At 42.2% G+C, this 6,635-nt stretch overlaps 1 pseudogene; it reads left to right on the forward strand.

Moving 5' to 3' along the window:
- Positions 1 to 3,441: 3,441 nt before the first annotated feature.
- On the forward strand, positions 3,442 to 5,423 carry LOC118520522 (zinc finger and BTB domain-containing protein 14 pseudogene; annotated as a pseudogene).
- The last annotated feature ends 1,212 nt before the right edge of the window (positions 5,424 to 6,635 follow it).

Genomic DNA, 6,635 nt, shown 5'->3' on the forward strand with positions numbered 1-6,635 from the left:
GTGAAATAAGTAAAGCAGAGAAAGTTAATTATCATATAGTTTCACTTATTTGTGGAACATAAGGAATAACATGGAGGACATTAGGAGAAGGAAGGGAAAAATGAAGGGGGAAAATCGGAGGGAGAGATGAACCATGAGAGACTATGGACTCTGAAAAACAAACTGAGGGTTCCAGAGGGGAAGGGGGTGGGAGGATGGGTTATCCTGGTGATGGGTATTAAAGAGGGCACATTCTGCATGGAGCACTGGGTGTTATACACAAACAATGAATCATGGAACACTACATCAAAAACTAGTGATGTAATGTATGGTGATTAACATAACAATAAAAAATTTTTTAAAAAGGGAGGGCACATACTGCATGGAGCACTGGGTGTTATACGAAAACGATGAATCGTGGATCACTACATCAAAAACTAATGATGTATTGTATGGTGACTAACATAATAAAATAAAATTAAAACAAGACAAAACAAAACAAAAATTCACATGAATGTCCATAGTAGCAGTGTTTGTCATAGCCAAAAAATGGAAACAGCCCAATGCCCATGAACTGATGAATAGGTAAATAAATATGATGTATCCATATAATACAGTGTTATTCAATCATAAAAATGAACGAAGTATTGGCACATGTTGCAATATTAATGTTTCCTGAAAACATTACAGTAAGTGAAAGAAATGAGTCACAAAAAAACACGTATTATATGAATGTCCATGAACAGGTAAATTCATAGAGACAAAGTAAATTAGGTGTTGCCAAGGGATGGGAGGTAGGGAAGAGGATGACTGCTTATGAATATGGTATCTCTTTTCAGTGTCATGAAAATGTTCTGAAATTAGATAGTGGTGATGGTTGCACAATTCTGAACTGTATATTTTAAGAGAGTGAATTTTATGGCATGTGAATTACATCTCAACAAAGCTATTATTTTAAAAAAAATAACACAAAATCTAAAATCGTGGAGGCCCTATATCTATCAAAGAACTTTCTACAAAGTAGTACAGAAAATTTATGTATACTCTCCACTCAGATTCCTTTAATGTTAACAACTTAGATAACATTAGCCCAATTATCAAGACCAGGAAATCAACATTGGTATAGTACTAGTAACTAAACTACAGAGCTTATTTAAATTTCACCTGTTTTTCCACTAATGTTCTTCTTCTGTTCCAGGATCCAATCCAGTCAGGGAAAAGTATGTCTGGAACCAGTGGATACCCAGGGGATGTTTTAAATTTAAAGAAATTTAAATATTTTTAAAAGATGTATTAATTTATTTGAGAAAGAGAGATGGGGGAAAGAGGGAGTGGAGGGGCAGAGGGAGAGAGAGAGAGAGAATCTCCAGCAGACTGCATTGAGCACGGAGCCTCATCTGGGGCTCGATCTCAAGACCCTAAGATCATGACCTGAGCCAAAATTGACAGTAGGCAACTCAACCGACTGAGCCATCCAGGTGTCCCTAAATATTTTTTTTTTTAACTCAGAGATTAAGAATTAAGGCATTCTTTGAGACAGTTGGAATGGGGGAGAGGGGAGGAGGGAGAGAGAATGGGAAGACAAGGAAAGCCCTGAAGACAGAGGAATAGAGTTTAAGTGTAATGAGTCAAACAAGACAAATACTGTATGATCTTTATCTGGCCCCATGCAGTAGGTCCCATTGGCTCATTCCATGTGGCCTCCCACCTCATGTCAACCACTCTGATGTATCTATATCTACCATCCTTAGGGCCTTAAAATTTTAGGTGTAGCTGGGGGCTCCTGTGTCTAGGAAGCAGTTCCCTTACATATAACAGTGCCAACATTGAAATCTTGGCACTTATCTTGGATTCTTTTAGAGAATGAGAAACAAGTCCCCTCCTCTTGCAGCATCTACAGAGAGAAATCTGCTTAATTTCCAAGGCTATCCTAAAGTCATTTTTATCTCACTGTCTTTGGTGATTTTAGGTTTTAGTCCTGCAAAAATGCCCAAGGCAAAACATATGCAAAGGATCTACCTTTTTACCGGGAGAAGGGAAATGAAGCAGAGGAAATACAAATCATAGTAATAAATATACAATTTTTCCTGTTCCTCAGACAAACAGGGAGTTCAAATAGAGGTAAAATATGATTGGAGAATTATCAAATGTTATAGAAATGTCTTTAACCTGGATTGGAGAGGTCAGGGGAATTTCATGGAAGAAGTAATGTCTCAGCTGAAACCTGAAAGACGAATAGGAGTTAACCAGGGAAGGAGAGGGGGCTGGGAAGCTAGTGTGTAGTCTCTGGGGAAAAAAAAAAAAAAAGCATGCTTGAAACATGAGAGTGAATTCAGTAAGACTACAGATCACAAAATGAGATAAAACATTGAGTGATGAACTGAAGAGTTGTATAGGTTAGATTGTTGTAGAAGCTGTAAGCCATGGTAAAAAGTCTGGTTTTTACTCTGTGAGCAATAGAAAGTCATTACAATGTTTCCAATCTGGGAAAGACAAAATAAGAATTTCATTTTGAAAGATCATTTTAGTTTCAAAGTAGACAGTTGGGGATAGAGAGTATCCCTGGTGGCTAGTGAACAATACTACAAGTGGAAGGACCCATTATAAAACTCTTAACAGTAATCCTCAGGAGAAATGATAATAGTGTGATTTTGAGAAGTGGCAGAGAAAATGGAGAAAAGTGGACATATTTCAACGATATGAGGTTGTACAATCTACTAAATGTGGCAATATTATATTTCATGAAATCTAAAACTCCATTGAGTTAAAATATAGCATTTTATATAGCACTAGGAAGGAAAACCTTGCTAGCTAATAACATATGATCTAACACCATTGATGGTTAGAAGCACCACAATTTCAGAGATATAAAATGTGTGGGGAAATGTACATTGTGGAATCAGTGAAAGACAGTAGATTGGAGGTAGGAAGAAAGGAAGGAGTCAAACCTGGGAGGAGGCAACTGAATAGGAAATGAATGGGCAACTGAGATAGAAATGTGAAGATTGGGTAGGAGAGGCATGAGAAATAATGAACTCAATTTTGAATATGTTATATTTGAAGTGTCTGTGTGATATCCAAGGGGAAATGTCTAGCACTCAATTTGTTTTGTGTGTTTAGAGTTTAAGTAGAGGTCTGAATCAGATCTAAAAAGATTTACAAAAGAATGAAAGTGGACCACTTCCTTACATTGTATACAAAAATAAACTCAAAATGAGTTAAATAACTAAATGTGTGACCTGAAACCAGAGAAGTCCTAAAAGCACTACCAATAATTTCTTTGACATCAGCTATAGCAACATTTTTCTAGATGTCTCCTAAGGCAAGGGAAACAAAAGCAAAGATAAAGTCTTGGGACTATATCAAAATAAAAAGCTTTTGGCTCGCGGGGCGCGGCGCGGGGCTGCGGAGCCCGGCCGCACGCGCGCTCCCGCTCCCGCTCCCGCTCCCGCTCCCGCTCCCGCTCCCGCTCGCCGCCGTCGCCGCCGCGGGCCCTCCCGCTTTGGTTCGGAGCCGCGGCCCCCAGCCTGCGCTGGACTCCGATTATGAAAGGGAAAGTGGCCCTTTCACCTCCTGGCTCCGAGGCTGGGAGCTTTTGTTTAGGAAAGGATGCAAATGGCCTTATCCGTCCCCCCACCTCCCGGGCCGAAAGAAATGAGAGCGAAGCCTGAGAGGCTCTCAAGTCCTTTTGGGTCTTGCGCTCCGTTCCCTGCTTCCTCCCCATCCCGAAGTTGCGAGCTTTCAGCCGGGAAGTCGTGCGGCCGCCATTGTCGCGGCTGCTCCGGGGTAGGGGAGGCGGCTGCCGCTGCTTATGACTGGCGTGCCCCTGATCAGGGTTATTCTGATCTGAAGAATTTGGTGTTTAAAGCATTAAGATAATAGCCTGAGTTGTTCATGGAGTTTTTCATCAGTATGTCTGAAACCATTAAATATAATGAGGATGATCATAAAACTCTGTTTCTGAAAACACTAAACGAACAACGCCTGGAAGGAGAATTCTGTGATATTGCCATTGTGGTTGAAGATGTGAAATTCAGAGCACGCAGGTGTGTTCTTGCCGCCCGGAGCACCTACTTTAAAAAGCTTTTCAAGAAGCTTGAGGTTGATAGCTCTTCAGTAATAGAAATAGATTTTCTTCGTTCTGATATATTTGAAGAGGTCCTGAACTACACGTACACAGCAAAGATTTCTGTGAAAAAAGAGGATGTTAACTTAATGATGTCATCAGGTCAGATTCTCGGTATCCGATTTTTAGATAAACTCTGTTCTCAGAAGCGTGATGTATCTAGTCCCGACGAAAACAACGGCCAACCGAAAAGTAAGTATTGCCTCAAAATAAATCGCCCCATTGGAGATGCTGCTGACACTCAGGATGATGACGTGGAAGAAACTGGAGACCAGGATGACAGTCCCTCTGATGACACGGTAGAAGGCACCCCCCCGAGTCAGGAGGACGGCAAGTCGCCTACGACGACGCTCAGGGTTCAGGAAGCAATCCTGAAAGAGCTGGGGAGTGAGGAAGTTCGGACGGAAGCTTAATTGCTACGGCCAGGGAGTAGAATCCATGGAGACCCCAGAATCGAAAGATTTGGGGTGCCAGACCCCTCAAGCCTTAACATTTAATGATGGAATGAGTGAAGTGAAGGACGAACAGACGCCAGGCTGGACGACAGCGGCCAGCGACGTGAAGTTCGAGTACTTGCTCTGTGGCCACCATGGGGAGCAGATCGCCGGCCAGGCGTGCGGGAAGACCTTCTCCGACGAAGGCAGGTTGAGGAAGCATGAAAAACGCCACACGGCCGACAGGCCGTTTGTTTGTGAAATGTGTACAAAAGGTTTTACCACCCAGGCCCACCTGAAAGAACACCTCAAAATCCACACGGGCTGTAAGCCGTACAGTTGTGAGGTGTGTGGAAAATCCTTCCTCCGCGCCCCGGACTTGAAGAAGCACGAGAGAGTGCACAGCAATGAGAGACCATTTGCCTGCCGCATGTGTGACAAAGCCTTCAAACACAAGTCCCACCTCAAAGACCACGAACGAAGACACAGAGGGGAAAAGCCTTTTGTCTGCGGCTCCTGCACCAAGGCGTTTGCCAAGGCGTCTGATCTGAAAAGGCACGAGAACAATATGCACAGTGAGAGGAAGCGGGTCACCCCCAGTGCCATCCAGAGCGAGACAGAACAGTTGCAGGCGGCAGCGATGGCCGCCGAAGCGGAGCAGCAGTTGGAGACGATCGCCTGTAGCTAGAGGTGACAGGACAGGACCGCTTTGCCTGAGCCCCGGAGGCGGGACTGCGCGGGTCCCAACACACGAGCGCCAGTCCCTGCATTTCTGTGGAAACTTACGGAGCATTGTCCTCACTGGACTTAAGGCAGTGCTTGGTTAGGTCTTTTGCAAACTTTGCAAGGAAATAGAGTTCCTTGGTTCTGACCAAACACTCTCACTGTCCCGTCTGGTGTCTGGTAGTGATGTTGCCAGTAAGCCCTCCCGCCCCCCGCCCCCCTCTTTTTTTATGATTTTAATTTGAGAACTCCTGTGTCCAGTTCAGAAGTGAGAGACTTCTATTCCAGTTTTTGTAATTCCTCTCTACACTTGCTGACTGGTGTCACAAGTGTACTGCACAGAGCGATAATTGAGTAAATTGATTTCCTAATCATCACGATTCTATGGGACTTAGGGTCAAAACAGCATTTTTAATAACTCGATCAAAGTACTTCATGCAGATGCAGAAAATACTGGTGGGTGGCTGACCAAGAACACTGCGCAGATAGGAAAACAAGTTCCAGAATTGCAGAGCGGTATTGGATTTATATTTGGTTTGTTAATTTTATATCACTGTTTTTCACTGTTGTTGTGCACAAATGATGGTTGCTTTGCTAAAGTGTTTCTTCATTTTGATTGCCCACACCTACCTCAAAAGATGGAGTCACAAGTCCTGAACAGAGGCTGAGCAAACCCACAGGGATGATGGTGGTCTGGGGGCTGAGTTCTTTTTGTTCCTCTTTTTTGGGGTATTGCCACTCTGCAACAGATGCGGTTTCTGGGGTAGACCAGTTGTTAGAGGGATAGCAAAGGGGGGAATAGGATCCTGGCTCTCAGGGACGAGGTTTTCACGTTTGCAACAGTTCCAAGATTTTCTAGATCAAAATAATTCTTAATTGATTTTGAAATTGGATTTTTATTTAGGATCAAAATTAGGACAAGAACAGGTATGCTTCTTCAGATACATTTGTGTCACTTAAGAGAATGTCATCAAGCTTTTGGGCTCTCTGCAGCACGTGATTTATCCACAAAGGAGATGTAATATTGTTGCTTAAATTATAATAAATTGAAAATCTTTTTAAGTGTGTAAATAGTGTAGAAGTGTTGGTCTTATGTATTTCAAGTAAAAGTAGACAGCTGCACCTTTTTTTTGCACATTGGATTAAAATAACTTCCATGAGCAACAAACATCGGTCTGTTTTTTAACCAATATTAAAGATTGTAAGACCAAAAATAAATAAATAAATAAATAAATAAAATAAATAAAAAGCTTTTGCACAACAAAGGGAACCATCAACAAAACAAGAAAGGAACCTACTGAGTGAATGGGAGAAGACATTTCCAAACGATTTATCTGATAAGGGATTAATATCTAAAATATATAAAGAACTTA

Source organism: Halichoerus grypus, chromosome 3 (assembly GCF_964656455.1).
Source record: "Halichoerus grypus chromosome 3, mHalGry1.hap1.1, whole genome shotgun sequence".
NCBI classification, from domain to species: domain Eukaryota; kingdom Metazoa; phylum Chordata; class Mammalia; order Carnivora; family Phocidae; genus Halichoerus; species Halichoerus grypus.